The 22,445-nt window shown below is 43.0% G+C and overlaps 5 non-coding genes across 5 annotated transcripts; all 5 read right to left on the bottom strand.

The window, feature by feature from the left end:
• Positions 1-17,604: 17,604 nt before the first annotated feature.
• Positions 17,605-17,676, bottom strand: Trnag-ucc. Its single transcript has one exon. It is a non-coding gene; the product is annotated as a tRNA-Gly (tRNA).
• A 692-nt stretch (positions 17,677-18,368) lies between these two features.
• On the bottom strand, positions 18,369-18,440 carry Trnag-ucc. Its single transcript has one exon. It is a non-coding gene; the product is annotated as a tRNA-Gly (tRNA).
• A 236-nt stretch (positions 18,441-18,676) lies between these two features.
• Trnag-ucc lies at positions 18,677-18,748 on the bottom strand. The gene has a single exon. It is a non-coding gene; the product is annotated as a tRNA-Gly (tRNA).
• A 279-nt stretch (positions 18,749-19,027) lies between these two features.
• On the bottom strand, positions 19,028-19,099 carry Trnag-ucc. The gene has a single exon. It is a non-coding gene; the product is annotated as a tRNA-Gly (tRNA).
• A 477-nt stretch (positions 19,100-19,576) lies between these two features.
• On the bottom strand, positions 19,577-19,648 carry Trnag-ucc. The gene has a single exon. It is a non-coding gene; the product is annotated as a tRNA-Gly (tRNA).
• Positions 19,649-22,445: the final 2,797 nt, after the last annotated feature.

Below are 22,445 nucleotides of genomic sequence, written 5' to 3'. Positions count from 1 at the left end.
TGACCCATATGTGCCAATATTTTACCGTCGCCGCAGGGCACTAATGCACCAGTTATATCAGTTACACTTGGATTTACTATACAAGACTTTCTCTTGCTACTCCGACATATACATTACAGCATTTTGTTCTGTGGTCAAATACAGAAAGCGACATACGCTGTGAGGGCTCTTGATATTGTCGAAGTGAGAATCTGAATTATATGTCGTTGTTCTTTTCTCTATAATGGTAAATTATAAGGTTTGACTTTATCCATCTTTGGGAATCGTTAGAATTTTTTTTTTATAATCTTACCCTGTTGCTTGTGAACTTCTGCGCGGGTATTATTTCAAGCATTGTTTTGACGTTATACCAATGCGAGCAGGAATACATTGTACAATGTGGCATGAACAGAAAAAAAAGGATCAAAGTCGAAATTGTATTGCATTAGCAATGTGAAGACCGTGGTTCACTGTTCCCTGTTGGAACCTTTTCTGCTTTGAACACTGACTTCTCCGGCCTGAAATACACACCCAACCTAGACATCAAATGAATGATACCGATCCAAAACTCTTTGGATAGTGTGAAAGGCCCTTAACAACACTGTCCAAAATCTAGATCCGGGTCCAACGGTATATGCCTTGCCTACCTGTGCTCGTTTGGACCGGTTCCGCTTATGGTGGACCCGTGTTGATTTTAACATGGGTGTATGTCAGACAATAGCGTGATAAGGCCAGCCTTAGTTCATACAAGGTCGGGTTCAATGATGTTAAGTTTTAAGCAACGTCTGACTGACAATTTGCCGACAAAATGTCACACAGGGTGGTGCCAAAGTGTGCCAACTTCTGTTTGTACCGTTCCGGTATGGAGCAGCCAAACTTGAAAGGCGCGGGGAGAAAGACGTTGCGACCAGCTTGAAGCTGCAGAAAAGAGAGGAAACAAAGCCAAAAATCGCGTCTGAAACTGCACTGAAAGTTGAAGTGGACAAAAATGGAGTACGACGAATGTGGCAACAGCAAAATACGAATCAGTGGGTGATGACGAGACCATAATAGATCCTTGAAGGGATCGATCGTTCTTGTGAAGTCAAGATATGCGGTATAGCAAGTAAGGGCATGCAGTTTGCACTATTAACGAAGGGGAATTTTGTGGAGTGCAAACTGTCTGCCGACATTGTCTACATGTATCTGCATACATACATATTGTCTGCATACATCGTATACATCGTATACATTGTATACATTGTATACATGTACCATGGAGAAATGCATGTACCTTCACTGCACGAGGTAGGACCATATAAAAGTAGCCCTATATTATAAAGTCTGTTCACGGAACAGTTGAAGAAGATATGAATTGGGTTATCGCACCTCTACAACTGAGGCTTTGGTGTGATCACGTGCCCGGATTCGTCTATACATTGTGAAGATTTGAAGCTAAACAGCCGGTAGATTTATTGTCCAACAAAAGGTCACATCTGAAACTACCACCAACACAGACCCATCAGTAAACTTGACCCGTTTATATTTCGCCCCCTTGTCACATATCAGCGGTCAGATGATCTTTGATCTACCCCAATTTCTTGCCGTTAAATATTGCGCGCTATCCAACCTCAATTCGGTCTATAAACAGGCGGTACATGGCGGGCGTGAAACGGGATAGTCCTGAAGGTAAAAATGTTTATAACCGAGTCGGATTGGGCCTACAGTGGCCTGAGGGCATGTCATCAGAAGAGAGAATCGACTTCACTGCTTGGGGTGCTTCAGTAATGTCCATCAAGAAGCCCATCGAGGCCGTCACCAGCCCCGAGCATCAGGAGGGGCCATAGTATAGTATCAACAAAAATACAAAAATACATATGTATGGCTTTTGCCGTTGGGGGGGGGGGGGGCAATGGCTCGCCAAAGGGGGCCCAGCCCCCCCCCCCCAGCCCCCCCCCCCCCCCCTGGCGACGGGCCCATGTAGCCACAAACGGTTTCGTGCTCATGATAAAGTTTTTGCTGTGACTGAGAGTATATCTCCTTCTGAACACAGTTTGTTCCGATTGTGGGCACAAATGGCGAGTATATGCCTATATACAGCTACAGGGCCCATTTTTTTTTTTGGGGGGGGGGGGGGGCTTTCATAAGTCCGACGCCTCATAGGTCCGACGCCTCATAAGTCCGACGCCTCATAAGTCCGAAACAGCGTTTGTCCATTGTCGGACGTATGAGGCGTCGGACTTAATAGAGACGTCAGACCTATATGAGGAGGAATGTATATGCCTCATAAGTCCGAAACAGCGTTTGTCCATTGTCCGACGTATGAGGCGTCGGACCTATGACTCGGAATTTATGCCTCATAAGTCCGACGCCTCATGAGTCCGAAATGTTGGACTTATGAGGCGTCGGACTAATGATACGGCCCCCATTTTTGTTGGGGGGGGGGGGGACAGAAGGTGTGGGTGTGTGTGGTGTTGGGGGGGGGTGGTTCCTTGATTTTCTGGAGAATGATAGGGGGGGGGGCTCAATGTATTTGATCATAATCTACAAAGCTCTTCCTTTTTCTATTTTTTGTTGTTACTGGGTGAGGGACACTCGGGGGGGGGGGGGGGTCAGAGATAACAGAGGAGCCCACCCCGCAACCTTTTCTTAGTTAGGCATGCACGTGTTCACAGCCGAGACTTTCCATGTCCGTCTGTCGATCATACCTTTCTGCCAAACGTCTCTTAATCAAGTCCTCATTGCGGGAGAAAGTTCAAAATCTGCTCCCTGAGGTGGACTTCAAATATTGCAAATAGGCCTACCTCAAACACAATCAAGCTCATTTTTTTACCGAATGAAATAATATTCGATTATTCCTTATTTTGCTTTTGTGCCCGAATATATATACTTCAGTATATAAAACACATTATGTAACGGTAAATATTTTTTCACATAATTTTGTCAGTCTATAATGAAACATAATAGGCCTTATCAAGAAAATATCTACCAGTGTACACCGATATATAGAAGAATGAGAGCATTTAGTGGGCCGATGCTTAGTCAATAATGGCAAAGGAAACATAACAATTAAAGGCCAAATCCAAAACGAGAGCTTACTTAGTTCAAATAGTGAGAGAAACACTTAGAAAAAAAGAAGAAAACTTACGGTAACATCCCAAAATCCAAAAGGAAAATTTTACAGGTACATGTAGCAACAAACTTTGTGCGCTTTGCAAAACAGGCAACGCGCCCTCTCTTGGCAAGTCATCGGTGCATGTCCATGCCACGCAGCGACAGCACGCTATCGAGGATCAGGAGTGGAGCAGTAACCAACATTTTGTTCAGATTTATGGTACAAAACCACGAAGAGTATTCTGAATTCGTTCATGCCAAGCATGCCTTATCAAGCTCATCGTTTATCCAAAACAAAATATGATTATTTCGATATTTTAATTGTCCACAGAAACTCCTGCTCGAATGCACTTTAAGGGTACTGTGGCATCTGTATTTTGTTTGGTATATTTCTTTGACAAAAATGGAAGAAAAATACTTGGTTGGTTGTCTAATGGGTAAGAAGAATTACAGATCTGTTCCTATAACACTGTACTCTATATTCTTCATCCTCAAATAGTTATTGTTTTGGCCAACCAACAATACAAAAATATATATATATCAAGCTTCTCCACGCAATGAAGAATCGAAAAGGATTTATAAAGACACACGAGAATTGATCTTAGTATTTCACCTTTGCGCGAAGCAATTGGGATTTTTTTCCCAGACAGGGAGGGAAGGGGGGAGTTATTGACAGTTTTGACAGGTCTGAAGTTGTGGATTCGTGTTGATAGCAAGTGGAAATGCGAAGTAATTCATTGTGCCATTTTTCACGAGTGAAGATTTTCCGACGCGTGGGGTCAGGAGCTGTATACATTCAGCCTCCCGAATAAGGACCCTTCACTCCTATACGCTGAAGTCTGCAGTGGCGATATCGCGACAACAATCAATCCGGCTTTGTGCCCTCTTGTTTAAAAAGCACTACCTGAAACGGATCTACAAGTTCCACTGATCCGCTCAAACTTTCTAATCCCCTCTCTTCCCATAACTTTCCTTTTCATCATCGGGAGACTGAACCATCTTGACTTCCCCCCTCATTCCGTTCGTCGTCCCCCCCTAATTTGTTTGGTTGGTGTTTGTGGAAGGGCGGAGAGCTATCCAGCCACTAGGGGTACTCTGCGAGTTTTCGTTTCACTCGAGGACAATGCTAAGTAACTTTCAAATATTTACTTCTGGGGACTTAGGGCTCAGCTTCGGACCCTCAGACACGTCATTCATATATAGACGAGAGCAGAGACCATTTTTTTATCGCCGTCTCTCAAAAGGTCACTCTAGGTTGGCAACCACAAACTTTCTTAAAGGGAAAATACAATATTTGCAAACATCGAAAAATAAAACTACCAAGTTTTTACGAAATACACAACAGGATGTTGGTAAATGACAGTCTAAAGCATCCTGTAAAATTATGGCACCTGGTGTGAAGTCACTTTCAAGAAAATGGTAATTTTGTATACATTTCCAACGGTGGTCGGCCGACCACCGTTGGAAAAACCTAACTATTTTTCAACTACTGCTCCAAATGTACCATTTTTTTTTCAGTCCAAATTTTGTTTGCTATTGGTTGCATGTTCTGAATGGGTGCAGGCCAGCTAGACTGGTTCCCTTATCGTACAATTTTCCGGCATCTATAAATTAATCCATTTAATCTTCAGTGGAGTCAGGGAACCAGACTACTCGAACATTTTTGTTTTTTTTAGTTTTTCCAGCATTTTCCAACACAAAACTTCAAACATGTCAGTGTAACAATAATTTGATATATTATACTAACCCCACAAATAGTTCATTTCTGAAAATTAAAGCAAATGCCAATGATGTACATTCCCTTTAATTGAGTGCATATTTTAACTACATATTTTCCCTCATAAAAATGATAAACTTTGCAAAAAGGTTTCGCCTCACTTTAAATGCAGTAATGGCGGTGATGTGTCTTCTGCAAGGTGATAGTCAAGTGGCTTAGATCCAATTTTTGACAAGATCGTGACCGACTGGTCCAAAGTACCAACCTTGGCAGATAGATTCTTACCGCCCAAAGAAGATTTTTAGAAGGTGACACCTGAAACTATTTTGGGAGGGGTGCCTAATTTGCATAAATCGTAATAGCTACCGTGTAATATTAGGCTATTCCCATATTTTGGTATGTATTTTTTTTTGAAAATTTATTTTGGGGATTCTACTTGCACATCCTTACTTAAATAACATTTTATGAAGCATATAAGTGAGTGGATAATTCTGAGGACATATGAAAGATTCAAAATGTCTACCATTATACCCTTAAGTTGAATGCATTGATAGTTTTCCCCAGATATCATCAAGTAGCCTTGTCAAACCTCAGTATTGAAGATCTTCAAATTCACAAAGTTGCTTACTGGCACACTATTATAAAACTATAAGGAAAATCATGTGAAGTGTGATAACATCATGATATTTAGCACAGAAAACAAAAAAAGGGGGAAAAAGGAGAAATCCGTAAATTGGGCTAAAATTAGGCGAAGGGTTGCCTAACGTGGGGGACTTGAACAGGTTCAACTGAGAAATCCCCAAATTTACCCGTAATTTTTTTTGACGTAGACATAATTATTATAAACAACCATAATTTCTTATTTTGGGGTATTTTGTTTGAGCCAGTGATAGCTAAAGAAAAGGTAAATGAGCGCAACTTTAGGTGGGTAGCCATTTTTTGATCGTTCATAATAATGATGTCCTCCTAATTATCCATTCACTTATATTCTTTTTAGCAAATTTTATTGAAGCAAGGATATGTAAGTAGAATCCCCAAAATATACTTTATTGAAACTTTAAATACATTGTATACCAAAATATGGGATTAAATATATAACACGGGGGCTATTTACGACTTACGCAAATTATAAGGCACCCTTCCCAAAAGAATGTAAGGTGTCACCCCTTCTAAATATCTGCTTTAGGGCTATAATAATATATCTGCCAAGTTTGGTGATGTGGACCAGTCGGTCACGATTCCGACCATATGCCACCTGACCGTATGATGGGAAGTGGGAACCAAAGTGTCTTCGTTGGAATGATCGCGCTCATTACAAAGCGACCGGAGGAAAACATTCAAAATGACGAAGTTTTCGAAGTACCGACTGTTTTTTCTAGTTTGCCAATTTGATTTTTGTCCAGATTTCCAATTTGCTGTAGATTTTCTAGTCAAATATCCTGTATCAAAAATAAGGAGAATGATTATATACAGCAAAATAAAAATATTCTCGCCCGCGCAACAAAGATAATGCCTGATCCTTATGACACTGTGAATTAATAGCCGTTCAGTGCTGAGATGTCTCATGATTTTGACAGCACTCATTTCACACGAGACTTATTTTAAAAGACATATTGAAAAAATTGTCTCGTAGCATAACCAAAATTGCACAACTATCAAATGAGGTTTGGCAATTTGTCCTGAATTGAATGATTTTTTTTTTTACGAATGCAAATGCACCCTCTTCTTCGATGCCATGACTTAATGCCGACCTGTTTATGTACACCCCGAGACTCGGTCGCCACGGTGCCATGCCACTAAATTGTTGTGACAAGACCACCACGGTATTCGGGACGTGTTGCCATTACAAAAAAAAATCTTCCCGACACTTCGCTCACATCAAATCTCTGTGCAACTTGCCTTTTGATGCAGGGCACTGACAGAGAGTATATAGGCAGACACATCCAGCAGCCGTAACGAGGCAAGGTTTTGTATCCCCCAACCGCGCAAATTCATTCTGGTTATTTAGGGTACGTCGATTCAGATTGTCTGATCGGTGTTCAGGAATACTATCACTCCCCTAGGCTCCGGTGAGACTTCACATGGGTTGTGATCATCATCATTGCAAAGATGTTTCAGGCTTGAAACGTAGGTGGACATTCTGCCGTAAATCGCCAATACTCAACCTGCTAGATACATACTGCGCGTTTAGTGTGGAAAACACGAATGAATATCGACCTATGGCCTGCATGGGCCGAACGCGCGGGTGTGGAGTAACATTCGTGATTTTTGACAACATTCGTGCGAACCAACTGACATTACAATGCAAGAACATAGTTCCCTTAATGATCAAGGCAAATATCCTGGAACTTCAACTTTATACAGGCATTCGCTAAGCACTACAAATATTTGCTTAGCAAAAACAGGACACCAGCGAAGTTGTCGGCTGTGTCGATTGCTTGTGTCGATCACCCGGGATAGATTGCTGTTAACAAGCGCTATTCTGCTTACCTGCTCCGTGAAATCGAGCACAGGACGACAATGTGTAGGAAGTATGAGAATATCAACTACAAGTAACAAGACAGACAACAAAATAAACGGATTACAAAAGATGGCTAATATAAGTTTCACGACATGAAAACCATTCTCGACGTTTCAATGTCGACTATAAACAGTCGCTTTAAGGCTTTCCTTCAAATATTAGATCTATTTCAAGTTCAAGATGTAACTCCCACTCGATGTCATAGACTCATCATCAGAAAATGACCTGGGGGGGGGGGGGAGGCTGAGAAACTGAAGCCCCTTTTGAATAGGATTTGTCCAGTAGGCTCTATAGACCAGCTCTATTGAGACCGTGCCTTGTCTTGTTATTATGCTACCCAGGACCGGTATTGGTCCCTTCCTTTGTTCATATTTTTTTAAGGCAATTTTTTTAAGACAGGCCTAGGCCTATCTCATAAGATTCGTACACGAAAACTACCTAGTCGCAAAGGATAGCCTGTTCCCAACAACGTCTGGCACAATAAACGCTTGTTGTAGGTTAACAGTCTACTAACAATGGCCAAACCACACTGATACATAATTACTTCTGATGTGGATATGCAACCCGTGCGGCCTTAACTCCAAATTTTATGTCAAACTCCAAATTGTCTTTGAAAATGACCGCAGTTGACCTTTCACGACTACCATATTCGGCGGAGTACTACTACATAATGGAAAGTGTTCCCGAACCGCACTCCCCGTTTCATTATCCTGCCGTGTTTACAATATCAATTCATATTTTGTCTTGTCCTGAGTGTCATGGCATTGTGTGTGTTTACCCGTCGACCGACGGATCATTTCCCTCGAAATCATGTTGATTCGTTACAATATCTAAAGGGAAATTAATATTCACCGCAAACCCGCGTCGTGGCGCGCACGTACTCACGGGTTGCCCTGGGAGATGTTCTTGATTGGAATAATTATCGAGTCATTTTTTGGGGGGTCTACTGTTTTGACAGGGATGTTCTTCCTCTCTGTCCAGCGTCCTAATTCCAATTTTCCAGCAAATGTTGACTAATGACAGCCGGTCTTCTGTGTCTTGTTACGGGAATCGTAAAGGTTACCTCCATTCCTTTTCAGGGCTGTGTTTTTTCTATTACATGCACAAGAGAGAGAGAGAGAGAGAGAGCACGCTCGCTACTCCACTGCCGGGACCCGGCGTCAAACTCGATGCTAACGTGTGTGATGATTATCGAGCCTCGAACAGCTCGACCGGCGCGTTCTATCATTGAGCCCTCACCCCGAGGGGCAAAATGGCGCGCCAAGCCAAAAGAAACATACACACACATCTTAAAAGATGCATGTAATCCGGAGTGCATCTGCAAATCATAGCCCGTTTTCTCTCTATCCGAGGGCGGTATCATTATCAGTCAGCGCTCACCCCGGTCCCCAGACTTCCCTGATGCTTTCTTCCCTTCCCTGATTTCTTCTCTCCCTCCCCAGCCATCTCCATTCCATTACTTTGTCCGCTGAGCTCTACGCTTTGCCCAGGCTGGTGATTATAGATGTACAACTGCAAGGTTTGCTGTTAGTTTTGGTGAGGGTTTTTGCATTCGAATCTCTCTTGGGTCTAGTGGTTTGCTTTCATTAAGGCATCCTGGCCGGCGCGGGCGGTGCAGCGACCGGCCTGAGCGCCGGTTGCACAGCGGGCTGACTAAGGATTGCAACTTGCCGGGATGGCAAATTACAAACAAACCCACCACATCTTACGTCTTGCCCAATGACCGGGCAGTGTTTCCACTCCCCTCAGAGACTGGACCCTCCGCTGGGCCACGGCAATCACCGTTATGAACGTGGAACAAAAAAGGGGTTAAATTTCTGGCTTTTCGTCTCCTATATTCCTGACAATTCTATTCGAGCCCCGGGGGCATCCCAACTTCAATTTGTTCATCTCCACGATGACTATCCCAGTGAAAGGAAAATAAAACAAGAATCTCAATGCAGACAGGCTGCTGCAGTCGCGTCGCTAATGACGGCTTGGATTGAATACTGGCCTAGTCCTGGGGTTTGCATGTCTGGAACAGGCAGAACAATGATAGAGGTGGTGATGGTGATGAAGATAATAATGATGATTTGGCCAGGCCCGGATTATCCAATAGGCACTGTGCCTAGGGCCTGCGAAAAAAATTGGGGGGCCTACAGAAAAATCGGGGCCTACGAAAATACCGCACCCATACTGGAATTTGTTTTATTGTGGAGACATCTCTTTGTTCAGTGTGCCATAATACACCCACACACCCATCAATCGTGGACCCCCTATTGTCCCTAATCCTCGTTCCTTTGTTTACACTCTAACTTTTTTAGCAACAGCTATCATTGGTTTTGTACACGAATTTCAATCTTGGACGTGGACGTATTGTTTGTTCCCTAACCCTTTTGTTCTAGGTCCACGATTGCCGGTGTTTACATATTACTCAGAGAAAAGTTTTTAAAAAGTTTAAGGGTCTCTCTCGGAATTTTCGATTTCACCAAGTGACGCTTACAATATCTAGGCATACGTGAAGCCCCTACGTATAAAATTAACGTGAAAAGACTAGTCTGTCGTTCTGAAGCACGGTGCCAACCACGGGCGTCGATCGGTGGGGGACGGGGGATAGTCGTTCCCCCAAACTATTTTCGTCCCCGAATAAACAGTTGTGGCCTACATTTGATTCTAGCAAAGAATAGGTAATTCAATTACTCCAAAATCGAAAATCATGTTTATAATGGTGATATTTTGGATAAAGTGCTAAGAAATTGCCCCCAGATCGCATCACTTGCTGAGAATCTAGAATCCATTTTTATGGGGCCCTCAAGCCCTCAAACCCCACGCCGTTAGGCTGTGCACTCACATTAGTTCTGATCAAGTTACACAAATTGCACACGTATGTACCATCCCCACTTTTGAGAAGCGATTGCCGCCCTTGGTGCCAACAGGCTTTTGCAGGCCAGTAAATCGTCCAAAATCGCCTACGCGGGCCAAATCACGATTTGCATGCCCTCAAATTCTTCGTTATTTGAGCATATTGTGGGCCATGAACTTGAGGGTTGGTAAAATATATAGGTGGAAGCCGTGCACAGGACTGTGAGCTTGTAGTTCTGTGCAATTTGGATGAAATTGGAGCCCTAAAAGCGCTCCGTTTTGCAATGGAGTGTAGGCGTCGTTTTTCAAAATGGCGATGGGCTTCAGAACCATTTTAAGGGGTGATCATCTTCGGATGGAAATTTCTCCTAAAAGTCATCAGTTAACTCCCCAAAAATTACAAAAAAAATGAAAGATGATGAAATAAGCTATTATTTGATGTGTGTCTCGAATACCTTGGAGAGTTGTGAGTATTTTTCCTGAATTTTCGAATTGGAGGCATTTATCATTGGGGTCTATGGCAGTTTATTTACTGGTCTGCAACCCTATACAAGTTTGCCCTGGCTTGATTTGTACAGTACTTTTTGTACAGTACTTTAATTTTGTGCCGGTGCCTAGGGTGGAGTAGTAGGGCCTAACGGAACACATGGTGCCTACAAAACACTTAACCCGGGCCTGGATTTGGTAATGTTAAAAAAATGCATAGTATTGATTGCGACGATGGTAATAGGGGTGATGCTAATGATGGTGTTGATTTTGATGACGGTGGAGATGGTGATGAAGATGATGGTAATAATGATGATGATAATTGTGGTAATATTGAGGATGGTGATATATGCTTATGGTTGTGACGGTACCGTGGTGATTGATGGTGAGTTTGTGGTGGTAACGATGGTGGTGGTGATGATGATAATGATAGTGAGGTAATAATAATAAATAATAATAATGATAAGGCAACAGCCGTTTGCCTCCATTGAAGGATAATCATCATGCCGAGCCTAACACCAGCTGCTTGGTACTTCATTACCGCAGTGAAGACACTGAGATGAGCTTAAATCCTATTTCACCCCTAACCCAATCCCAGACCTCGTTTTCCTCCCTTCACAATGGATCTGACACATTTTCTTGAGTCATTACGCCATGACAGACATCTCCACTAATTGCTACGCGATTCCATCGCCCCATTTTCGACCGGATAGCCATGAATGGACCCGTCAATATTATCCGTTTAACGGCTATTACGGACATAATAATTTAACTGCGGCCCCACTGTTAAATGTTCAGCCACCTAAAAAACCAAATGGATAGAGAACTCAAAAGAGAGATGTTTCAGTCTTTAAATTCATTAATTCAGGGTAAGTGGTTTTGCGGGTCCTGAAAGGATGATTGCTATATTTACCTGATTCATTTTTTGCTTTGATTTGTTTAATATAATAGTCGGCCTTGTGAGCAGCTAACAACGAGTCCACATATTAACAGCACAAGGAAGACAAATGGAAGGGAAGAAAAAGAAATCTTACACAAAGGAATAAGGAACAAAAGAAGCACTATAGAAAGCAAGGAAAAACAACAACAACCGGGATTGGTGTAGAGGAGGCAGGGGAGAAAGTGTCTTAAGGACCCCGTAAGAAATGGACCAAGACGCAACGGTCCATCCAAGAACGTCTGGCACAGGAACTGGAATGATGGATCATGTGGTATCAGAGCTTCCGAGCGCAGACCCGGACAGCGAGTTGGGACGACAGACGAAAAAAAATCTTGCCACGGGTCACAGATAGTGAAAATGATGTTAGAAGTAACACGTAATCTGTAAGCAGAGCAGAGTAGAGATTTCTTTCTCTCTTTTTTTCTCCCACAGCACGCCGTCTCATCTCTTGTCTCGTGGAGCCAGGGGAGAGTGTGTCATCGCACACATGGCCGATGGGTAATTGGGTGGGAGGAGTGTATGGGACGGGCAGCCCGTGGAGGAATATGTAGCTGAATCTGGCATATGCTGTGATTCGGTCAATTGTTTGATTGGTCAAAAAGAAGAGCCTTGTTCTTTTCCCTTTTTGTTCGTCTTCAATCAAATTTCTTTCGTTTGCTTGCTTTTGATTTTGTTAATCTTCCCTTTACTAGAATCATTCAGAGCTAGTATAATGTAAACTGTAATTCATGTTCGGGTCAATGTAGTATAATATCTATTTTACACAGGCATCAGATTCGATATGTGGGAATGATCTTCAAAATGAAACTTCATTTTGTACATCCCATTCCATGTGCTCTTCACAATTATGATTTCTTTGTGAGGAGGCATCGAGGTGCTTTATAATATCGGCCACACTCCAGAGAGTTAGGAAATCGACGCAGTATAGAGACAGAAAGAGGCAAAAATAAGAGGAGAGAATGAGCGACCAACTGAGATAATTGAACTCATTCCTTAGTGCAGTCAAATGGTATCCGTGGCTCCACTTATTTCCCAATTCAAGCCGCGGGAATCTCAGCTGGGGAGGTAAAAGGACGGCGTGAGGAAAGATGATTTTGCTCGCCTCGGGAGCCCGAGCTGACTCCGTGGAAAGCCCTTCCTGCCTCTTAATCACGTCTCAAGCAGCGGTGGTTACGTAACCCGCTGTCGCATATTGGCAACACTTCGCCTTGGTTTGTACCGTCTGAAGCACTTGATCAGTCCAGCGATCTGCTACTGAGACCTGCCACTCATCATGTTTTTTCCCTCTCATGTCCGATAACGGAAACTTCATCGGGTAAAAGCTCATCACCGTGTCTCTCCGATATGGGCCCCGCGAATAAGGTCGGATAATTAATACCGCAATAGAACGGCAGCTGATACTGGATAATTGACACAGGCAATGTCAAATTCAATCAGGGATACGTCAGACAAACCTAATTGAAGGACCTAATGGCCACTAATTGCCGCATCCCAGAGCCGATAAGCCATCTAGCCATTTGGGTGACCAAACACAAGGGGGGGGGGGGTGCGGTACAACTGGCCACTGCGAAGAGAAATGGATTTTATTTGGACCAGGGTAATATTAGCCATACCCAAGGTCGAGTAGAGAGAGACGAAGGGGGAGACGGGAAGCCAGCTCAGCCGGTACACGGTCCTACTACAAACACCAATCATCCCGGAGATGGAGGAAAAAAAGTCAGCTCCAAAACCGTTTCCAACATGGGGCCCTTCAGATTGACAAGAGCCATTTGGGGTCCTTGTTTACGCAAGGATATCTGTCAAAGCTTTTCACAAACGATGCTGGTCATGCTGGAATATGTTCTCGTTCAATCAAACAAAAAAATGTTTCCAGCCCCAAGGCCATACGGCTCATCACGCCAGCTCGTCGGTGCGGATTTCCGAACCGGGAACAATAACCTGTCGCAATTATATTCGGACTCCCTTTTCTCTCTTTTCTTGCTTATCTTTGTCAAAGGGATTTTAATTAGATAGGGCTAGCCTTTCAGCTTCAATAAGACGCGATCAATTCAGTTATTCTCATTGTTCGGCCAAGGCTGTGCTTTTCTTCTGTTTAGCATAATGCAGTCAATCTTCGGTCCCATATACTTCCTATCAGACTGACAACCCGTCATAAAATACATGGATAACTCCGGATTTCTCATGTACAAGAAAGGTTTCTTGGTGAGTTTTGTTGCCGTTATTAAAGCAAAGAAGCTCACTTACTAAATAATAACATTTCCTTTCCATAACACGTGTATTCTACCTTTTCAGAATTGACTCTGCCAACTTTCTTTATAAATATTACGAGAGCCGTATATGGGCCTGCGAAAAAACAAGGCACTTAGAAAATATAGAAATTGCTATCATGTTGTATCAAAAGCGGCCAAGCAAATCTGATGCGAATTTTACAGTAAAAAAAGTAGAATATGTATATTAATTTCGTCAAAGAGGCTATTTCACATTGACGGAAATTCTAATGAAAGGAGATGTTTTTAGGGGGATGTGTTGTATCACATCATTTGCACGCTACCGTTCACGCGCATGCGTGCAATCAACGCCACAAAAACCCCAAAACACCAAAATCGTCATACCCATACTACAGAAAAAGAGCCGAATTGAGAACTTCAGCCTTGGCTTCTTGAAAAGTTATATTATAAAAGGGCGGAAGTCAATAACGTTGGCAGGGTACTATAACGAGTACTTTTATAAGATGGAAATAAGTACGAATTTGGCGCGAATGCTGTTTAACTTGCGTGAGTTGCATGTGACGGCATTCCAGTCGATTTCCTTTCACTGATGACAGGTCTTGCCACGCTGATTGCAAGTGTGTTAACTCGGGCAGTAATAAAAACAGTGCCGGACTGGCAATTCTCGCCGATATTTATTGCCGAGGAGACCCGGTCAATTCGAGTGTTTCAATTTCATATCACGGCGAATGCCCGATTTGTTGCGTGAGAGACGGGGCAAGGTTGATCACCGCACCGTCAAGGTTGTGCATCTTGGCAGCCGAGCACTGGCCGGGGGCGGGCGGTTGAGCGGGCCTTGCTGATGCTGCTTGCAGCCTCCCCCTCCTGAAATTGGCCTCTGCCATGCATGCCATGCCATCCATGTCTGCCTTGCTTTACGCCGCCATCCTCTGATTGAGAGAGAGAAAGGAGTAACAGTAGTGATCGTTGGTTAATTGCCGGCGCTCACCTGACCTCACACGTCAGCCAAGAAAAACTCCAGCTTGTTTCCGATCAAGCCTGATTACCCAGCGCGAGATGGAAGTTGCAATCAGTGCGGTGTAGCCCTTTTCTTCCCTCCCATCTCAGACATATGCTTCCGAATCGAGCCCTTCCCCCTGGCTGAACACGATCCATATTGCATATACACCGACGTCAATGGATGCACACTTGACTCAACATCGCCCTGACCTATACAGGAGGCTGAGATTAGCAAAAGTCTTGAACCATTTCGACTCAGGTATAGACAAGTGATGCTTTTGCTCCTCTTTTCCCTCAGCTCAATTATTTCGATCTTATTTCCATGAAAAATTTAGAGGCTTTTAAGATCGGGAGTAACATGACAATTATTCAAATTTTGGTCCTGGATTTTTTTTTTATTCTTGCGCTGTCCCTGTCTACTGGCAGAATGTAAGCTGACCACTACCGGGTACCTACAAGAACATTGAAAAAGTAAGTTGGTTGAAAACTCTACGCAATATTCCAAACGAAGTTATTGAAGCCAGCATACTGCACTGATGCCGTTTAACTTGACTTGTACCTGTCAAGTGGACCCTGTATGAATTACGGAGCACAATGTGTTTGGATATTTGACGAACCAACTGTACTAGCATCGTCCCAACTATAGTTCGGACTGGTTGGGAATGCCCTGTCCCAACTATAATTGGAATCATTGCTGTAGGCTTGGGCCAATGAACAGATGCAAAGATTCAATGGTGGCTAATTCTACGATGTGTCAATACTTCATACAAACCTATTACCATTTAACCTCCTATCCCACTTCTTATTTCTGGTAAGAAAAATCATACGAGAGTCACATTTTAGGAAAACATTCCGTCAGTGTTATATTAGAGTTGAGGTGGAACACGTGACCATTATATGACCAAAAAGTAAACCTCAGTTAAGTCATTGTTGCCAGTGTATAAAGAAACGTTCCCGCAAGCTATATACAATATCCTCGTACACTTTGCAGCCGCCGCTGTGGGCTTTCCTTGCAGATTTTATTGACCATAAGTCCTGAACACAACCGGAATGTTCCAATAAATCCGCGTAAGAAAATGCCTGATATATCGTCTTGTATCACCTGTCCAACACCCGCCGAGCTAAACCAAGCGAAAACCACCCACACTCGCCCTGACAGGATCATATTTACTCCAAGCCATTATAGATCTGGTTTTATATCCATGTGCTCACTTTTCGGGTCCAATAAGGCGTTCAGAGATTGTGGCAAACTCAGGCGTAAAAAAGGAAAGCTGTATTGCAAGGCGGTGTTGGGGGGGGGGGGACAACCCGAGTTGGGGTGGGAGAAGGAAGGGAATTAGTGTCCGTGTTCGATTTATACAGCGGGGTGCCTGATACCCGTGCGGGGGAGATGAGATGGGCATCAATTCCCGGTCTGACAAAGCCTAGCATCTGTGGTGAGGTATCTAGGCAAGGAAGAAGAAAAAATACAGAGAAAGAGAGGACTTGGCAGGAGCATCAGAGGGCAGTGAGAGGCAGGTGATCGGTGGTAAACTCTCCGGGAAAGGCAGAGCCAGGAGCGGCGCGGCGGATCGCATGAATCTTTCCGTCTCGCTGATCTATCGACCACCGCCCTGAGCCACGAATCGGCTCCCGAGAAAATTACACCGTTTGCCCCCGTCAGGCCAGTTTGCAACCACTGCCGAACCAGGCGAACACTACACCGTGTATGTTTTTATAGCGTTAGTCATTAATCCGCATCGATATTTGTGTCGTTACCCACAGTCCCGTCCCGGGTCCCGAGTTAATAACAGAGTGAGAAGGAGGAAAAAAGGCGCCCGTCTGCAGCAGTGTTTTGTTTTTCAGTCCACCGGTTATCTTTTAAATTATGAGACTTGTAAAAACAGCCCGATATTGATGGAAGTGCATAATGGAGTTCCATATTAGCTGCAGTCTCTTTTTAGTGTTACTGGTCTCAGAACAAGTGAAGTGCAAAACCCTCAACTAGGCCAAGCAATTGAAGCAACTGAGGGTATTGTGAGCTCGTGTTGAGTATAAACACGAACGTGTTAGCCCCATTAGAACATCACCAGCATGTGTTTTTGTCGCCGAGGTGAGACAGGTATCTTTTAAACCGGGTGACAACAATAACACACCCTCTCACCTTGTTGCAATTGAGTCAGGCACTTTAAAGTTGCCTTTTCGTGGTAAACTGTTACCACGCAGTGACATGCAGCCATAATGTCACGCACTACCCGTATGGGATTTCACGAGAAATTGCGAGACACTGATGAAGTAGTCCAGCATGTTACACATATTTGGCCACAGAGGAGCTTCATCTTCGTTTCGGTATAACACAAGGATTTTTTTAAATAGAAAGACTCAAAATAATTATATTTACTTCATCTCACAGCTTTGCGTCCCGCATAGCTACTTCACGTTCGAAAGCTTTAAACGGTCACGACTATGGCTTCTAATGATTGGCCCGTTTCAATGTGAGGTAAAATGGGAGAAGGACCACAGTCGAAGCCTGAAATCGTGAACTGGGATGGGAGACTGACAGTTGAAGCCAAGATTTCAGAAAGGGCCATGGTTATACTGACATGCTAGACGTGGCAAACTAAACCATTGCCTTGGTTTTCGAGTAAAGGTATATTTTATCCATAGGCCTAGTAATACTTAGTATGTGGCATTGTTATTTGTTTACTTTATTACCATGACAATGTTTTGAATACATTTCTTAAATAATATGAATGTCACAAGCTTAAGACAAGAAAAAGAAACGTAACCTGAGCAAAATATAAATAAATAAATAAAAAAATGCGTTGGCCGGGAGTTGAACCCGGGTCAATTGCTTGGAAGGCAACTATTCTAACCGCTATACCACCAACGCTAGCTGAAAAGAAATGTTACACCTTAATGCTTGTATTACAAGCTTCCATCAGAAAACGAGTCACAAACCGTTTTAACCGAATCTTCCACATTTTTAGCACACAATCAACGTTAATGTTGGAAATACAATGTTTAAAAAAAATTTGTTGGCATTGGGTAGTTTTCGCACCAACTGTCATCATCATTACAAACAAAATTGTCGAAGCTGCGCCAATTAAACAAAACAAGTGGAGCCTGACAACTGCCTGAACGATAACTGTAAATCCTTTGCATCGCAGCCATCTTGTTCTATAGGGATTCCAATTATAGTAGACCTCTTTTGTTTCTTTATTGTAACTGCATTCAAATAAAAATGTAACTAAATCACAGATGGTTTCTAAATGGAAAGGTTATATTCTAACCGTGGTCAACTTCATTTGACAATATAAAAGTGGCAGGATGGTGGAATTGATAACGTAAAGTTGGAGTTACGTGAAAGAGCAATACTTTTCAGACACAGATATAATCACATTATTAAGGTAAATACAAAGTTATTTCAAGTTTACAGGTAATTTTCGGTATTATATGTTATCGGTAGAACATACAAAAAAGAAAAGGATTTCTCAATCTTAATGTGCAAGTAATGATCACAGTTCATACTGCATGTTACAATGGCATTTAATGAAACTTAAAATAAGTATGCAATTCAAAATATGCGTTGGCCGGGAGTTGAACCCGGGTCAATTGCTTGGAAGGCAACTATTCTAACCGCTATACCACCAACGCTCCCGGATAATCTGTGCAATCAATATATTGTACTGCTTCTTTAACATAAATGTGCATTGGAAATAGCGCCATAAGGTTTCACTACTTCTCCAATGTCTACAAAACTATTGTGTTCATGTTTTATACAAAAAAGAAAAGGATTTCTCAATCTTAATGTGCAAGTAATGATCACAGTTCATACTGCATGTTACAATGGCATTTAATGAAACTTAAAATAAGTATGCAATTCAAAAATATGCGTTGGCCGGGAGTTGAACCCGGGTCAATTGCTTGGAAGGCAACTATTCTAACCGCTATACCACCAACGCTTGTTGAGAAGGCTTGGAATTCTTAGCACCATATTCAAGCCGGAGTGGCAAAAACTGCTGACTCGCGATTTGGCACTCTACACACGGCGCGTTAGAATCACGTAATTATACAAATATTGTGGTTCGTATCGATAATTCCGGTAGGCCTATATAAAAAGTGATTTTCAGTTTCTTCTCCATCTAACCAGGTTACACAAAAATTCAGAGGTCAAAATTTAATTGTTGAATCTTTCTAGTTGTGTTAACTGTGCCATATGGAAGTAGAAAAAAATACAAAAATGCGTTGGCCGGGAGTTGAACCCGGGTCAATTGCTTGGAAGGCAACTATTCTAACCGCTATACCACCAACGCTTGACAACATTGAAGTGATTTTGCCAGGTCGTATCATTTTATGGAGGATCAAGGTTGCTGATCTGAGAATTAGCGCGGCGAGGATTAGGTCTTCACAGTATCCGATATGGACAAGCTAAGTTCCTAAGAAAGAACCATTGTTGATGGTCCTATAGTGGATCAGCCATTTTTTTAGTCCTCTTTGCACCTGACTGCTGACTCGCTGACTGGCTGACTCAGAGAGCTGGGCAGGTAGTGCCATTGTATAGAGTGTTTACCCAGCCTATTATGTACAGAAGATGCATAAAAAGACTTTTGGTGAATGAATTGGATTTAATGTTGCGCGCTGTGGGTCCATCTTCACTATAGGCTTTCCTTGTCTTGTTTGGTAAAACTTTGGGACGGAAGTTTCCCATTCACGATTTAAACTGAATCACCGCATCAGGTGCTACCGGAATCAAAAGAAATTGAACATTTTTGCAACGCGGAAAAAAAAATTGCGTTGGCCGGGAGTTGAACCCGGGTCAATTGCTTGGAAGGCAACTATTCTAACCGCTATACCACCAACGCTCCTTAGAATGAGCGGGTTTTCTATCTATCATATAATATTGCAACGCAACTAAATGCTGACACAACAAAACATACACTTACATACACTGCACGCGCCGCGCGCGCCAGGGCAAGGTCCACGTGAACAGTTTCACGCACATCTCGTATTTGATAGATCCAGCTAGCTAGACTTGTCCTTGGTCCCTCCTTATGATTATAATACGCAGCAGAACCAAATGTGTATAAACCACCATACAATTGCTGTTCCTATGAACGAACGGCGTAATTACTCTTCACATGCATTGTATCAACAGTTCTGCTCAAGATTTAGATGTCAACTTTTAACACTGCATCCAATTCAATCATTATTGCAAAAAAAATAATAACAACGGCTGTTGTAAAGAATGCTTCATCTCAGCATGATTTGTGTAGGAACAACTTAATCACAAAACAAGCATGAAGAAAAACAAGGGTCTAAATATGGCGTGCACATGAGGCCCATAATAATGCTGAATCAATCATAATTATGATGACGTAGAATGTGATTTTTTCCTAGCTTTTTTTTTTATTCTGTTTCAGTTGTCTTTGTTGGGATACTGACAAGTAAACCCAGGAGACAAATTAGTAAGGTTTAATCACCACTGAGACGGATCAGTGGTTGTCCGACCAGCCATCCGACCTAGCAGTTAGTCAGGGGAATTTGGTGGGTTTTTTTATGTCCACGCCTGTTTGCGTAGCAATAATGAAGATCAGATATTGAGATCCTTTTTAAGGATCTGCCACGGAGTGTGCATCAATTACGCGCACTGGCGATATCAGCGAAGTCTCCACCACTAATAACACCGTGAGGACTTCAGTGTTTCTTGCCGCCCTTTAGACAAAAAAAGAGGTGGGAAAACCGAAACAATCATATTTGGTCGCGGGGGAACGCAATAATTGCAAGATATCGTCCGGGCATGCCGTGAAATTAACAGCGAACTCCGATGATATCTGCGATCAAGCCCCGATGCTGCTATCGATCGTTGAGAGATGCTGAGATCCACTGAAAGATGAAGAGGTCGAAGAAGATGGAGCAGGGAAAAAAAGACGAGATATACGACTGGGAATAGGGAAGTAAAGAGACGGGCAGAGCTTGCTGTAATCAAGGCCGCGGAGGAAACGAAGAAAGGTTGCTGGAAATCAGTCAGGCGTGACGGGCAACCGGTCCTGTCTGACACGAAAAACAATCACTTCAGGCACACCACGCCGTCCGCTGGTTACCCAAGGGAACAAAATGAGGAAATCCAAGAAACGGATCTGGAAATCAGAAGTCCCAATCCGGGGGACCAGTACAATGTTGAAATCTTTTTCTTAGCTCACCAACTCCACCCCCTCTCTCTCTGTCACTAACCAGGAGGTGTTTTCAGTGCAATCACAGAGCCGGTGGCTCCTTACAGAAGATGTCGGAAATGTTGGATATTGGATGGATGTTTCCTGCGTGGTGTGTGCCTCGTGGTATACAGGGGCTCCCTACGAGGCAGCCCCGCCGTTAAACCACGCTTGATTTCCCCGCTATACGCTGCCCACGAAAGCGAAAAGCAATATTAAAAGGCCTGGCTGTATATAGGCAGCTTTAAGCTATACGACCTAGTGGGCACTTGCAGGTCCGCGCTTCTGGAGCGCCGAGGCCTGGTCGTCAACCCCCCCCCCCCTCCCCCACCGCTCTCTCCCGTTTACCAGCGCTGTGTCTTCACATTATCACTGTTTTCCGCGCGCTTGGCAGAGCAACATATCGAGCGGAACTAACATCCAAAGCGTGTCTTTTTTGCAACTGGACCCTGTGCAACCCGCTTGGGGGTTGCCAGCATACTGCTTAATTTTGTTTCTTTACACAACCAAAATCTCAGCTTGAACGTTATTCACGTTACCAGCCCAGCGGAGAATAATTGTCTGTCTCCACAATTCTTTTAATTTAATTACTCACGTCGACAATCTTTGACAGAAATGAAGTAAAGTGGAGTTATGTATCTTACTGATTTGTAAAAATCAATTCTCAAAAACTGTTGTACATACAATTGACAATTGACAGATGTGATGTATGTTACATATATTTGTCTCCATACATACACGCAATTGCGTACCGGTACCTTCCAAAGTGCTTAATTCAACGAAAGCAGCGCCCCCACCCGACACTGATGGTATTTATAGTTTCTGCCAATCATCTGCCGCATTTTCCTGAATTTCTCGATGGTCAAACAGGAAAGTTTACCTTTCCCAGCTGGAATGTAAACTTTCTTTTAAGAGGTATATACGTGTAGGAAAAGAACTACTTTCCTATTTTGTTTGTGGTTTTTTTTTGCAATTGTTTCATGCCCATGTGTATGCACCATTAATGTGCTCGTAGTACTTATAGAAAGCTTTGGTATTCATGAAAAACATACCTTATACTCGTACTCGTAGGCCTACTCATGACAAGATACTCGTACTCATACTCGCACTCCTGGCGAAGTCAATCGTACTTGTAGTCTTGGAAATGTACTCGACTACGAGTACAATACTTATTTTCCTCCTATAGAAGGACGAAAATTAATGTGGTAAGCATTTTGTGGGAAGCTTGCCACAAATCTGGGAGTCCCTGGGCCCGGTGCCGGTAGGTCCGTGCGTTTATCCGCCACTGGTGATTGACCTCAACTTAAGGCATTGCAGTCATCCAATGTCAAACACTACGAGACTATATTAAATTTATTGCTTTATTATATGATGAAAAACAATCAAGCATGATGTCACACTTTGACTGAGCGCTACAAATTTACAATGTTCTTCTAGCAAGGCCGATTCT

Source organism: Patiria miniata, unplaced genomic scaffold, assembly GCF_015706575.1.
Source record: "Patiria miniata isolate m_02_andy unplaced genomic scaffold, ASM1570657v1 HiC_scaffold_13, whole genome shotgun sequence".
Taxonomy (NCBI): domain Eukaryota; kingdom Metazoa; phylum Echinodermata; class Asteroidea; order Valvatida; family Asterinidae; genus Patiria; species Patiria miniata.
The sequence above is the reverse complement of the archived record's forward strand: the minus strand, read 5'-3'. Positions and strand labels throughout refer to the sequence as shown.